This window comes from Chelonoidis abingdonii, chromosome 9 (genome assembly GCF_003597395.2).
Source record: "Chelonoidis abingdonii isolate Lonesome George chromosome 9, CheloAbing_2.0, whole genome shotgun sequence".
Lineage (NCBI taxonomy): Eukaryota > Metazoa > Chordata > Testudines > Testudinidae > Chelonoidis > Chelonoidis abingdonii.
Genome location: NC_133777.1, coordinates 43,980,208 through 43,995,087, shown reverse-complemented (window position 1 = coordinate 43,995,087; position 14,880 = coordinate 43,980,208).

Sequence of the window (14,880 nt, the reverse complement as noted above, 5' to 3'; positions counted from 1 at the left end):
GCTGAGAGGGCTTCCGGTGGAAGACACAGGATCATCTGCAACCAGTGGATCTCACTCACCTGAGCAGCTTCTGGGGCTTCGATGAGTGTTTGACCCTGTGATCTGCCACCACTCCTGCAAACTGGGCAAGGGGCAGCCCCATCCCCTACCCCCAGTAAGACTACAGTGAGGGGCAGCAGGGGAGGAAGGAAGCCACATGTAATGGCAGTCCCATCCCTCCCAGAGCCCACACCCCCTCTCCAGCCTCCAAACTCTGTCCCAGAGCCTCCTCTGCCCTCCACACTCCCTTCCAGAGCCTGCACCCCTCCACCCATCCTGCACCCCACCCTGTGCCCCAGCCCGGAGCGTGCACCCAGCACGCAAACTCCATCCCCAGAGTCTGCACCCCAGACTCCCTCCCAAAGCCTGCACCCCTCCACCCATCCTGCACTTCCACCCTGTGCCCCAGCCTGGAGCCTGCACCCAGTACCCAAACTCCCTCCCAGAGCCTGCACCCCTCCACCAATCCTGCACCCCACCCTATGCCCCAGCCCGCAGCGTGCACCCAGCACGCAAACTCCATCCCAAGAGCCTGCACCCCTCTACCCATCCTGCACCTCAACCCTGTTCCCTAGCCTGGAGCTTGCACCCAAACTCCATCCCAGAGCCTGCCCCCCAGACTCCACCCCGGAGCCCAACCTCTCAACCGTCCTACACCCCAATCCCCTGCCCCAACCCAGGGCCTGCATCCCAGACCTCCTCCTTTCACCCAAACTCCCTTGCAGAGCCTTAGGCAGGTGTGGGGCAGAGTTTGGGGGGAGGGGGGCTCTAAGCATTCTGGGCACCACCAAAATTTCTACAGACCTGCTGCCTCTGATACTTGGAGTGGGAGTGAGGAGGCGAGCAGCGAGTCAGTGGATGGAGGGGGGCATCCATTTTCAGTATTTTAATTTTTGGTACTGTATTGATTGACTGTTGTGTGCATTAATATAGTGACCCCGTGGATCTTTGAATGAGGCTTTATACTTGGGGGTGGGGGGATGAGGAGGTGAGCGGCAAGTCAGTGGCTGGAGAGGGGCAAATCTCCCTGGTTCAAAATCCGAGACTGTGTCTGTTGGTCCTTTATACTGCTTTTCTCTGGGCTGGGGGTGTCCCAATGCTGCAAAAAGGGTGTTACCAAAGGAAGGTGCTTGCTTCTAACCCCTTAGGCCGTCAGTATGTCTGCTCTTCTCTAGTCAGACCACTGAACAAGTTTGATTGTCCTTGATCTGGCTCCCAGCCCCTCTCCAAGGGTTGCAGCTGTCTGGAGGTGCCTGCCTTCCACACCTTCCTCATTCACACCTCATTCATTCAACAGGGCAACTGATTACAAATTGGGGGGAAGATCTTATTCTACTTCTAGCAAAAAGACATTTTTCTTTTACCGTAATTATACTACCTTATACGAAAATGCATAAAGCAGAGATTTATCTACAACTGCATTGATTGACTGCTGTGTACAGTAATATAGTGACCTCTGAGTCTTTGAATAAGGCTTTATACTTGGGGAGGAAGAGGTGAGGGGATGAGCTGCGAGTTGGGGGCTAGCAGGTGGGCAAGTGGCGGGTGGGCAGAGTCGAGCAGTGAGCCAGCAGGGGTTCTTGGGGTCGCCATGGCGGTTTCTGACGGGAGGGAGAAGGTGAAAGGAGGGAAGTGGTGGGTGAGGGATTGACTAGGAGGGATGCAGCAAGCCAGCAGGGGGCTAGGGTGAGAAGAGGGGTGTGATGGTGGGGCCGAGCTGGGAGGGGATGGGTCCTATTTTACTGCTGTGATCCGGTCACCCTATGGGTGCCATTTCTCACACACACACACACACCCCCCTTCCTTTTCGGCCCACAGCTGTTTTGGTGGGGAGCCGCTGGGGAAGGAGGGTTTGTTTCTGCAGGGCTGGGCAGTGTTTCGGGGTGTGTGCTTGGGGGGGTGCTTTGGGGTGGGCGGCGCTGCGGGGGGCGCAATTGTATATTCTTGCCTCGGGCACAAAAATAGCTAGTTACGGCTCTGAGGCAAAGGAGCGGTCAGAGCTCCTCCTGTTCTGCAGCTGGCGGCTGCGGGGGAGCTGCTGAACAGCAGCAGGGAAGAGAAGCAACTGCTGGGAGTGCTCCTGGCTCACATCACAGCTGCTCCTGGGGCTGCAGTGGAGGTGGCAGCAGCCCCTTCCTAGCTACCAGGCCCCATTCTTCTGCTTAAAAACAACAGGTCATGGCTTAGGGACACGTCATAATCAACTGCACGTTTCCTTCTTAGCACGGTTGGCCTGACAGTGGTGGCATGGCATTTGCATGGTGCTTTGGCTCTATAAATCCTAGTCCTTAATGAGGAGAAAATAAAGGAGCGCCGGAACGTTCATTGGAAGGAATCCAACATCCTGGCTCTGAGCACAGACCTACCCTCCCATTGATAAGGAAAGGAAACCAGCTTATTTCTCGTAATGCAGACAAGAAAGGAAGTGTTTGTCAAATGCCTGGGAGACTTGCTGGTTAGGCATTGGCTTCTCCCCTGTTGCCAAGATACTGATAAACAGTAACTGAATAATAGCTGGGGTGAGAGCAGAGGCAGGTTTGCAGGTGCTGAGGATGGGAACTCCCACAGTGTGTGGGGTGTAGCCTTTTATTTTAGTTCAAGTGTATTTACTAATGGTATGTTACACCACAGTGGGTTTGGCTCTAGTGGCTACAGGCTCAAGCTCAGTGGAGTGAAAGTCATCTCTGCTACTTGTTCCAGATCTAGAACCTCAGCGATCACATGAAAACCAGTCACAAGAACAATGTCTAATATCCTTTTTCAAGTTTATTAGAGTTACCAACAAAGTTATGATTAGCCAAGCATAGATAAATCCTACACATAATTATAATGATCGTTAGCAGGGATGGGCAAACTGTTTCCTCTGAGGGTCACATCTGGATATAGAATTGTATGGTGGGCTATGAATGCTCACAAAATTGGGGTTGGAATGTGGGAGGGGGGTGAGGGCTTGGGCTGGGGGTGTGGGCTTGGGAGTGGGACCAGAAATGAGTTCAGGGTATGGGGCTGTGGGGATGGAGTGTGTGTGTGAGGGGGGTGAGGGCTCCGGCCAGGGGTGCAGGCTCTGGGGTGGGGCTGAGGATGAGGGGTTTTGGTGGTGTAGGAGGCGTGTTCTGGCTGATACCCGGGGGATCAAGAAGTGGGGCAGGGGTTGGGCACGGGGGGGGGGCAGCTCAGGGGTGCAGGTTCCAGGCAGCACTTAACTTATACAGCTCCCGGAAGCAGTGGCATGTCCCCCCTCTGGCTCCTATGCGGAGGCATAGTCAGGCAGCTCTGCTGCATGCTGCCCTGTCCGCTGGTGCCACCCGTGGAGCTCCCATTGGCTGTGGTTCCCGGCCAATGAGAGCTGTGGGGGCGTCGCTTGAGGCAGGGGCAACATGTGGAGTGGAGCCCCCTGGCTGCCCCTATGTGTAGGAGCCAGAAAGGGGACATGCTGCTGCTTCTGGGAGCCATGCAGAGAAGCCCCCAACCCTGCTCCCCAGCTGGTGTGCCGGAGCGGGGCAAGCTCCAGACCTTGCTCCCCGGTAGGAGCTCAAGGGCTGGATTAAAAGGGCTGGTGGACCAGATGCAGCCCGTGGACCATAATTCGCCCACCCCTGTCCTAGATAGTCTTGTGGTTTGATATGGCTCTCCTGGCTTGATCATCAGTAGAGGGATGGTTCCTGGTGGAGTTTTCCTATGGGGAACTCAGTTTTCCCAATGTGGGCACCTACTTTTATAGTGTGATTCTGACTGTACCTCATACCCTGCAACTATGTGTGAAACTGTCAACCCTCTTTTTTTCTTATTTGCATTGTGCTCCCAAAGAATATTGGAGTACCCTGTTTTCTATAGCTTGTGCCTAGTTCCTTATAACCTCATTAGCACTGATGCACAGTCTGTGTCCTGAAGTTAAGGCCCGTGTTAGTACCTTTAGGGCTTTTTGTGATCTAAAATTAATCTTACCGGCTAACTTTTCACAATACCATTCATTGGTACATCTTTTCCTTTAATCGTGGGTCATTCTTTGGTCACTTATTTGTGTCAAGTGTTTCTTAACACTAAGCCTAGTATGGCTAAGATAAAATCTTAACAGGTCTCAGCCAGTAAATCCTGCATTTCAACAGTACTTGGATACTTAATAGATACTTATCCCTTCTAGCTACCAATCAGTCTTTTTCAGGTTAGGGCCCTGCATTGGTAGTGGCAGGGAGCTAGGCATTTCTTAAACAAAAAAGCAGCTAATTGTTAAAAATGTCTGCCCTGGGGCCATGAGCTGATGCAGTCTGGTGTCCTCTTCAGGGCAGACATCGACGGGCACACGGACCAGGGGCTAGTACCCCCTTCATGCAATTATTCCAGGGGCTGATGCGTAGTTTCATCCCCACAATATCATACGGAGGTGAGAGCAGGACCTAGAGGGTCCCTGTGTGCAAGCAACCCAGCTAGGGTTACCACCTGGCCAGTATTTGACCAGCCTGACAGGTTTTGTTAATGGATTTGCCAATTGCCAGAAAAGTTATTTAATCTGCCAGGTTTGTTTTAACAGGGTCTAAAGATTTGCATTATTATTACAATACACTGGGACACCTAATGTTAATGTGTCCAGCTAAAGATGCTGCAGTGTTCCCACTTTCACAGTTTGTGGTAACATCAAAACTGTTGCGAGTCACATGAGCGTGAGGAGCTATGCAAGGCATAGTAAATAATGGAAGATCAGGGCAATGGTGCAACTGAGCCTACTGCATTCCTCACCCCACCCCAGAAAATAAAGCTCACATTCAGAAACTGCACATTCAATGACAACTGGCTACATGAAATCAGCGAGGAAGACAGGCTGGCAAAATGTGCTGATAAAACAAACACCAGTTTATCAATCTTATCTGTAGGTGTTACTCTCTAGATAATGTAAGGGGCTGTTGCGGGGAGGGGGGGATTGCAGAGTTGTCCTGTGGTTGGGTTTTGGGGTTGCAGGGGCTTTGCCTCCTAGGGGTTTGCCCACCTTTTATTTTATTTTTTTGGCATTGCAAAGGTGGTAACCCTAGCCCTGGAGGAGGGGCTGGAGCAGCTGCCACATGGCTAGCTGCAGCCATCTGGGCTGGTGTGCCAGGTGGGTGCAGGGGGTAGCACAGTCTATCACCCCAGGCAGCCAAGGGCAGGTTGCTATTCATGTGACTCACCAGCAGCTGGCCCTGCCTGGGCCTCCCTTCCAGCCACCAGAAGACACCCACCTGCAGGAGGGGCAGGAGCACATGTGCCAACCACCAGCATAGGAAGGGGCACCAGCTACCGCTGCATTGCCATAGGAATGGCAATAGGCCAAGCCAGGGATGACCCTTGAGCCAGCTCCCGCGGAGTCTCAGTAGCTCCCCTCACGTCTTCTCCTATTCCATGGCCCCTCCCATTCACTGAGAGCTTCCATCTCCCCACCCCACATAACACCCTCCCATTCCTCTCAATGGGGCACGTACTCTGGGGAGTGTAATTGTAACCCTTCTGCCAGGTGGAGCCAGCATCAACAAGGGCCAGGTTCAGTATTTAGGGGGTTCCTTTTCAATAACACAACACAAAACTGGCTTGAGCCCCCGCCCAGTGACCTGGACAATTACACACCACTCCTGGGTGCCTCTAAGAGGCAATCCTTCCCCTCTTGCAAGCACAGAGACTGTGTGTAGCAAAAACTTTTACTAAAAGGAGAGAAGTAACTCAGCATTAATTTGGGAAAACACCATACTTAGGGTTCATAAACATAAACCATGAGGAAAAGACCTACCCCTCAAGTAAGTTGGGCAGTGTCCTTTTCCCGTTTGGGTCTTAAGTCCAGCAACCCAAAAGCCCCTCTAATGTGCCCGTCCCTTCTTTGCACCCAATTCACAGTTGCTGTTGATGGCCAGTGCAGCCCCAGAGTTCTCCTGTGGAAGGGGGTGAGGGGAGTAAGGAGTTACCTTAAACACTCTGCTGGTCAGGCACTCACTCATTGCCCCAAAAGCCAATTGCCAAACATGTGTAGGGTTCTTCTCTGGCCTTCTCTGCCAGCTGCCCTGCTGGTTGCTTGCCACATACCTCTCTGCCATCCACCCTGCTGGCTGTACCTCCCCAACAGCTGCCCATGCCTCCCCGCCAGCCACACATTTCTACCAGATGCTCTGGGGGCCACTTGTTATGCCTCTCCAGTAGCCACACTGCTGGCCACTAGCTGCACCTCTCTGCTATCTGCCCATTCACCAAGATATTTTCAGAGCCCCACACTCAACACAGTGCTCAGTGATTTTGGCTGTTAGTAGAGGAGCCTCACTGCTGGTACATACAGGGCACTCTTTTGCAATACAGACACTGTTTTAAAGTAGATGTAATACTTAAACCTAGGTATTACTGATTTTATCTCTACATGACTCTTAATTAAGTCTAAATTAATTTAATATACTATGGAGAGAAAAACAATCAAACACTGCCCACACCACCAACTACAAATACCCCACTCATCCTCAACCCATTGGGCTTTGGAAACCATGACCCCTGCCTAGCGAGTGACATTCAGTTGAGGATGAGTCCCTCCATTGGGGTATGCCGGGTACAGTCCTGCTGCCCTCGACTCACACAACATGAATAGCAATGCTTTATTACTCCTGTGCCAATAACAAGGAGACTGGGGCTCCAACACCAGCCACAAGTGATCATTTGGGCAAGCAATCCCAACATGCTGAGTGCCTAGGCAGGGTGGGTGTGCCCATGCAAACAAGATCAGCTCCTGAAGTCTTTTCCACAGCTCACCACTGGATGTCAAGGGAGAGATCATTCAGCCTCTGCTTACATCACGATAGCTGTGGACCAAAGGCTTTTGCTGCTGAACTTTTTAGTGGCCCCATAGAGCTATGCTGAGCTCATAGGCAGCAGTCACATAGCAGAGCATCCCTTCCCCTCCTCCCGCTGCACAAACCAAGGACACTGGCACTGTGTCCTGGCTGCAGAGCAGTGTGCATAGGGGCACATAAATCCCATCCTCCCACCACCCTTTGTTGGAAAGGAAAAAGGGTCAGTCCATAGCAAAGGAAACCACTCGGGAAAGTAACTGCAGCTAAAACCATTTGAATTGTGGTTTTGGAAGGCCTGGGAAGGACAGCTCCAGTCAGTCAAATGCCTGCCTGGAGGTCCCCGTGTGGTATGCTCCTGTCCTGCTTTGCAGCACCAGGGCTGAGCAGCCCCAGTGGGCCAATTCATTGCAAGGGGGACACTAGATAGAGGCAAATGCAGTAGGTTCTGTCCACACTGGCAAAAAGAAGACCCTGTAATTTCTCCATAATTCCCTGGCAGTAGCAATTGTGTGAACTTCGGTATAGCTGGGCCTTGGGTGTTTTTACCACCCTGCCCTCTACACTCACTGGGTCTCCCCATGCCCCTGAGGTGTTTGCAGTGGGGCTTGCTTGAAAGAGGAGCTGGTGTATAAAAAGCCCACCACTTTCAGTGCTTTCTTTTATTAGTGGTTCAGGGTGGAGATGGGCCTGAACCAAACCCCTCAGGTCCAAACACCCTCAGGCTTTGGGGAACTTCAGTCAGGGCCTGGAGCTTGCACCACAGGCCCATCACTAGTCCTAGTGTTAGTGTTTGAGTGAGTGTGGCTCTCCTGCTAGGCTGGGGCATCCAGCTTCTGGCCCCTGCTGCAAGGCCTTCAGCCTCTTCTAAAACCAAGAACTAACTCCTCATTCACCACCAGATTAAATGGAGAGAGGTGGCACAGGCTGTTCTCTAAGTCCAGCCCCTGAACATTGAAGTGTTAGCACAGTTAGCAGCATCCATTGTGGCAGACGAGTGAAAGGCCAATGTGTCTGAATCTGATTTGTACAACGGTCCCATGTTAACTGTTCTTCCAAATGATTGGTTATTGCTAACAACCGCTAACCTCATGAGTCAGAGCCTTGGCTTTCCCACAATAGCAACATCAGTCATTTAAAAGCAACCAACAAACCCTCCCCACATAGGCCTACTACTTGGGAGGAGAGAAGAAAGTGCTTGGAGGTGCTCAGCGTGACGAGAGTCATATAAGTTTCTAGATGAACAGATGGATTTAAAGGAGAAATGTTCTTAATAAAACTGTAGGTTTCTCTGCAGTGGTTTGAATTATTTGTTCATTACCGAGAAAAGCCTGAAAAGTAAGGAGGCTTTAGTGCAGGGGTAGGCAACCTATGGCACGCGTGCTGAAGGCAGCACATGAGCTGATTTTCAGTGGCATTCACACTGCCCAGGTCCTGGCCACCGGTCTGGGGGGGCTCTGCATTTTAATTTAATTTTAAATGAAGCGGCTTAAACTTTTTAAAAACCTTATTTACTTTACGTACAACAATAGTTTAGTTATATATTATACACTTATAGAGAAAGACCTTCTAAAAACGTTACAATGGATTACTGGCACTCGAAACCTTAAATTAGAGTGAAGACTTGGCACACCACATCTGAAAGGTTGCCGACCCCTGCTTTAGTGTCATGTAAAAACGAGATTTACACATTCGCTAGCAGTAAAGAACACAAAATCCGCAGGTTGACGTCAAAGAAAGCAAGTTACCCTAAATGGACCTGCTGGTGATTCCTTTATCTATCTAAACTGTTCTTCAATGGTTTTCTTATGTTGATTTAGTGCTGATGCAAAGCATAATGGTACTGGCATGAATGTGTGGTTAAAACATTGGCTTGGGACCCAAGAGAGCTGGGATCTGTTCCTGACCGACTCTATGATCTCACCAAAAGCTTTTAAGCAAAGTAAGCTGACATGGGATAAGAGGAAAGGTCTTCTCGTGGATCAGTAACTGGTTAAAAGATAGGAAGCAAAGGGTACGAATAAATGGTCAGTTTTCACAATGGAGAAAGGTAAATAGCGAGTGTTCCCAGGGATCTGTACTAGGACCAGTGCTGTTCAACATATTCATAAATTAGCTGGAAAAGGGATAACCAGTGTGGTGGAAAAGTTTGCAGGTGTTACAGAATTACTCAAGATAGTTAAATCCAAAGCTGACTGTGAAGAGTTACAAAGGGATCTCACAAAACTGCGTGAATGGGCAACAAAATGGCAGATGAAAATACATAGATAAATGCTAAGTAATGCATATTGGAAAACATAATCCCAAACATATGTACAAAATGATGGGGTCTAAATTAGTTGTTACCACTCAAAAAAGAGATCTTGGCTTCATTGTGAAGAGTTCTCTGAAAAGATCCACTCAATGTACAGCGGCAGTCAAAAAAAATAAGATACTGTTAGAAACCATTAGGAAAGAGACAGCAGAAAATATCATAGTGCCACTATTTAAATCCATGATACGCACACACCTTGAATATTGCATGCAGTTCCAGTCACCCTATTTCAGAAAAGATAATGTTAGAATTGGAAAAAGTACAGAGAAGGGCAATAAAAATGATTAGAGGGATAGAACAGCTTTCATATGAGGACTGATTATAAAGACTGGCCCTATTCAGCTTGGAAAAGGGACGTCTCAGGGGATACGAGAGATGCCTATAAAATCACGAATGGTATGGAGAAAGCGAATAAGAAACTGTTATTTACCCCTTCTCAAAACACATGAACCAGGGGTCACTCAATGAAATTAATAGGCAGCAGGTTTAAAACAAACATAAGGAAGTATTTCTTCACACAACACACAGTCAACCTGTGGAACTTTTTGCCAGAGGATGTTATAAATGTAGACCATGTTATCAAAAGGGAGAATCTGGAATAGACTCTACAAGCCCAGTCCCACCATTATAATAAAGGAGCCTGGAAAAGAATCTAACAAACTTGTTGAAGCGGCAAAGAGTCCTGTGGCACCTTATAGACTAACAGACGTATTGGAGCACGAGCTTTCGTGGGTGAATACCCACTTCGTCAGCTACACTCCAATACGTCTGTTGGTCTATAAGAGCAGGACTCTTTGCTGCTTTTACAGATCCAGACTAACACGGCTACCCCTCTGAAACTTGTTGAGTCTACCAACTACCGTGTTGTTGCCAAGTACCGACAATATGCTGTTGGCCAAGTGGCAGGAACCCCAGGAGATCATTTGCCAAAGGGGGAATGTGCTCTATGACAGCGGTTCTCAACCAGGGGTCCGGGGCCTCCTGGGGGGCTGCAAGCAGGTTTCAGGGGGTCCACCAAGCTGGGACAGCGTTAGACTTGCTGGGGCCCAGGGCAGAAAGCTGACGCCCCACCACATGAGGCTGAAGCCCAGAGCCCCAAGCCCCGCCACCCAGGGCTGAAGCTGAAGCCTGGGTAACTTAGCTTCACAGGTCCCCCTGTGGCATGGGGCCCCATACAGTTACTCTGCTTGCTACCCCCCTAACGCTGGTCCTGGCTTTTATATGCAGAAAAACAGTTGTGGTACCAGGGGGCTGTGGAGTTTTAATAGGGTGTTGGGGGGGGGCCTCAGAAAGAAAAAGGCTGAGAACCCCTGGACTATGAGATCTGTTGCTTGGATAGGAAAAAGGAAAAACAATTTTTCCATGTGAACTAGTTAAAGGCTTGGAAAGCACAGGAGGGACTATTTATAGACCCCAAGACCTGCTACATGACTTGGGACAGGAAGCGCAGCCTCCAACAGGCCCCGCAGACATTCCCATAGTAGACAGGCGCCCTACACGCCTGTGATAGCATGCTGGGAACCTGTTGGGATACTTTGGTGATCTCGTCTTCTTTCAACTGGGTCAAACCCACCTCCTGACCCACCACATCCAGATAAACCTAGGGGGCCAGACCTGAACATAGGATCCACAGAGTTCCAGAGAAACTCTGAGTAGCTTTAGAACAGGAGGTTCCTGCAGTGCTAGAACTGGGCATCATTGAAGAGTCCCAAAGTCCTTGATGCAGTGTGGTGCTACTGGTGCCCAAACCAGATGGCACAACCTAGTTCTGTGTGGATTTCAGGGCCTTGAATGCAGCCTCACAATTTGATGCTTATCCTGTGCCCCAAGCTGATGAGCTCTTGGATCAGCTTGGAAAAGTGAAGTTCATTATGACGTTGAACTTACCCCTTAGAGCTGACTCCCAGCTTTGCCATCCATTTAGGGCTGTTCTATTTTATAACCCATGCCCTTCAGATTGCATTGGGTGTTGCCCACCTTTCAAAGACTAATGGATCATGTATTTCATCACCATAGGCAATCTGCAGCTGCCTATCTAGACAACGTAGGGATCTTCAGTGAAGACTGGCAATCATACTTAGTGCACACAACATTGGTTCTCCAATCACTGAAGAAGGCTGGGCTTTCAGCACCCATGAAGAAATGTAAATTTTGCCTGCAGGAGACTTAATATCTTGGGTATCTTGCAGGGAATGGGAAAATGCAACCTCTGCAAGATAAAACAGAGGCATTGGGAAAAACTTCCATCCCCCAAACAAAAAAATATGTGGGCCTTTTTAGGCCTGGCCAGCTATTATTGTCTGTTTATTCCCCATTTTGCAGAACTAGCCACACCATTGATGGGTCTTACCAGGACGTCTGCACCAAAAACAGTACAGTGGACATGGGACTATCACGGTGTTTCAAAAAATAAAAGACATCTTGGGGGAGCAACCAGTGCTCTGGTGCAGAGATTCTTCGCTACCTTTTACTTTATACACAGACGCTTCCACCATAAGTTTGGGGGCCGTAATGTCTTAAAATTTTCAAGGAATAGAGCATCCGATCTTCTGCTTAAGCAGGAAGCTCCAGCAACATGAGACTAAGTACTCCACCATAGGAAGGGAATTCTGGGCAGTAGTGGCACTGCACTATTATCTCCTCGGAGCCCCGTTCAAACTACTTATGGTCCATGCTCCTTGAAATTGACACAAGCAATGAAAGATACTAACCCATGAATTACATGGTAGTATCTGGCACTACAACTTTACGCCTTCACAATAAGGCAGTGCCCAGGGTCCCAGCATGACAATGCACATTTCTTTTCCCAGAGAGAGATCTTGTTCTTGGGAAGAATCCCTATCCCAAAATCTTTCAGGAGGGGGAGGTATGTGATAAGGCCCCATGCTGGAGGCCCTGTAGTCCTACTCACCCAGCCCAGGAAAAGAGCAGTGAAGTGGGTCCTCCAGCCTGCTTAAAATGAGTCCAGCAGACTCAGCTAAAAAGAGCTGCAGGACTTTAGCAGGTCAATTCCTGCCTGCAACCAGAGAGGTGAAGAAGGGTGTGCCTCTCTGGCCAAAGGAGCTCAATAGACTGCATTTACTGGACCTGGGAGAGAGAAGACTTGAGAAGTGTAACTCTAAGGTAATGAGTGAAGATAAAAGGACCAAGCGGGAAAAGGCCCAGAGAAAACAGCAGCAACTAATTAAAGGAGGCTATTCGTGGCTGTTGTGGATAGGATCTGTTGATCATTTGTATAGTCAATTGCTTGACCACAATTTAGTTTGTTATTTTGTTATGAAATATACTCAAGAAGAGACCAAATAACCAGTGTCAGGAAGAAGGTTCTATATGATAGCAGTCTCCGAAGAGCAGTCTTGAGAAGCAATGTTACATTTATCTTAAGCAGAAGGTGTGCTTCCCCAAAGTTCCATCCCTAAAGGCATCTCTTTATACCCTTCTTGTACATTGGTAAAAGGCCACCTGAAACTAGATTCACTTAATTAGTTTTTTACTGTATTTGTTTCTGGTACCATGGTGCAACCATTTATCTCTTGTTCTGAACCCATGCTTTCCAGGTCATGATCCACCCTTATCTTTGTTCTGGGTACATACATTTCAGGTACTAAGGGACACCTCCTAGGCCTGTATTAGGATAAATATGTTTGTGAAGGTAACACCCTTTTCGTTGCTATAAGGAAACAATTATATGTCCTGATATTGACAGTTTTCCTTTCTACTTAAGCTTAAATTTACTTCCTCTAATGCTAGGTGTTATGGGATACTTAGGATAAGTGAACAGGCTTATGATAAAGGTATATGCCAATTTGTGCAATATAACTGTTATATTAATCCTTAATATGTATAATTATTGTATGCTTGGAATACATATATTGCAGATAGTATTAGCAGCATAATATAAATGTATGCTAGTCAGCACTTATTAGTCAACAGGTCTCTGGGCTGGAACCTGGAGTAATGGGTGGGCCTGGGTTCTCCCACTGGCCACTGGCAAAGCATCATAAACCCCGAGCAAAGGTCTTGATTTAAAGGGTCCAATGATGGGCTAAAGACCCTGGCGGGGATAGACAATTTGGTGAACACTTTGCCATCCTGGAAGGGGTTTGTGTATGTGACTTGGCCGGAGGGCTGCACCAGACCAATCTAGTGAGGTTGCCAATCTATAGAGGCCATTAGGAGTGGGGAAAAGATAGCAGTATCTCACTCAGCCAGTAGGAGGTACTCAAGGGGCGAGTGCCACCCCATCACACACACTCTTTCTTTGGGTGATTTTATCTCAAAGGATATTGAAGTAGCACATTACACTAGCCCACTTCTAATAATTTCACTCAGTAGAGGGCAATATTGACTAAGAAAAATAAGCCGTAAGTATTTGAATAGCTATGAATGTCCAAGTAAAATGTTTGAAATGTCCAAGTAAAATGTTTGAAAAATTACTTCTTTGCGAACTGTGACTTTTAATTTGGCAGTGAGCCTTTGTAACATAGAACAGACTGGGCAGTGAGCGGGCTCTTTTTTTTTTTTTTACTTTCTGGGCTCTCTGAGAATTAGATTAAGGATTCAATCCAGTTAACTTTGACACATGAGTAACCTTAGTTACATGATTAGTTGCATTCATTTCAGTGCACAAAGTTACCCACATGCGTAAGCATTTGCAGAATCAGGCTCTATATGTGTTCAGTGATCTTAGCAAAATGAAGTGAGTTGTGCATATGCAAATCTAGGATAACGTGATCTGCATGCCTGGACAGCATGACATTAACATGCAGGCAAAGTTGTATTAGGATGGAGATGAGGTATCTTTCCTCTACACAAGATTTTTCTTCAAGGTTAGGATGTGGATAGATGCAAGATGACTTGCATTGGGTGAACCTTATAAGTTTCTAGGAAGCCGTATGGAAACTACTCTGATGTAGAAATTGGGCTGAAAATTCCATGGAAAAGACTTTGCTAGAATCTAGCCAGTACTTTGTGTGTCAAGAAATACTGTACATGCTTCAGGAATAGCCTCTCAGAATGCAGAGAAGCAGGGAAATTATTTGTAGAGAACATTATTCAGTAAGATTATTTCATCTTCAAAAGTGCCTGAGTTTAAAGTGAACTGTGCATCTAGAATCTTTTGAACTGCACTTGCAGTCCTGTCTCTGTGCATACCTGAAATACACTCCCTAGATGCATACACAATCTGATGGCTCCAGGTGTCTCCTACAGAGATAGCTAACCAAACTCTGACAAATTAAACCCCTGTATTCTTTCTGTATTTCTTTCCTCTTCATTATTTAAGGGATGTGTGTGGATACACACATGCTCACGCAGATATTAGACAATCTCTCCTTTCAAGTGAGAGAACAGAAAAGACGCTAGGTAAATCCTCCCCTAAGGGGAAGTCTGTCCTGAACTAACCTGAAATAGAAAACATGTACATAGCACCTAGGTGCCCTAGTCATGGACCAAAGTCATTGAATGTTCATGGACCTGGAATCTCTCTCCCTAAGCTCCTGTCCTGACAAACTAACTCCTGGAGGCCATTCTAGGTTAGTGGTTCTCACCCCTCCTTGTATCACTGACCCCTAACTAAGGGCACGTCTACACTGCACGATTATTTCGAAGTAGTTTAAACCGATATTATGAAACCGATGTTATAAAATCGGTTTTGCGCGTCCACAATGCGATCACAAAATTGATTGCTTGCGTCCATGGTCCAAGGCTACCATCGATTTCAGGAGCGGTGCACTGTGG